This window comes from Lonchura striata, chromosome 19 (genome assembly GCF_050655825.1).
Source record: "Lonchura striata isolate lonStrDom1 chromosome 19, ASM5065582v1, whole genome shotgun sequence".
Lineage (NCBI taxonomy): Eukaryota > Metazoa > Chordata > Aves > Passeriformes > Estrildidae > Lonchura > Lonchura striata.
The window spans coordinates 765322-766093 of record NC_140721.1 but is presented as its reverse complement, the minus strand read 5'-3'; positions in this window follow the sequence as shown (position 1 = coordinate 766093).

Sequence of the window (772 nt, the reverse complement as noted above, 5' to 3'; positions counted from 1 at the left end):
GATGTGGTTTTGTTTCCTTGGATGGAAGAATTAAAACTATTTTGAAAAAAGCTATTGGTGTTTCACCCTCAGATTTTGCTCCCGCCTGCTTTGCCCTTGCTCTGATTTTAATTTAACTTGTGATCACCTGAGGCTGCAGGGAAGTGGTTTTGAGCTGGTTCATGGCAGCTGGAATAGCAATAGGTTTTGTTGTTTGATCCGATGCAATGAGGTGCTGCAGGAAATGTTCTGGAGGGCTAAGCTGGACTCAAGGTGGGGAGGAGAGCCTTGTCCCTGCGCCTGGCACAAGCCAGCCCTGGATGGGCTGGGTTTGGTGGGATTTTCCTTATCTTGACCCTGTCTCTGTACTGCAGACAGGAGCTGCCATTCACTGCTCCTCACTCGGTGTTGGAGCTGAGGGCGGTGGCTGAGCGTGGTCACCTCGGAGGATCACTCGGCTTTGGGGCGGCGCAGGGAAGCTGGCTGCCTGGAAAGCTGAAGGCACGGTGTGGTTCTAGCAACATCTGTTCTGATATTAGTCTTGTGCCTATGTGTGCTTTGGTTTAATTTTTCCCTGTGATTTGGCCCTAATTGCCTCAAGTACTGTTTAGAGATGGGTCAGTGGCTGGAACTGGAATGGGCACATCTTCATAATGGAAGAGCATGGATGTGCTCATGAGCTTGATATGGGGGGAGAATGAAAAGGCACTCCCACCAGCTGAGGTCTGTGGAAGCAGCTGGTAGGGTGGTACTTTGCAGTGGGAACAGATACAGGATGGACATTTGGATGAGA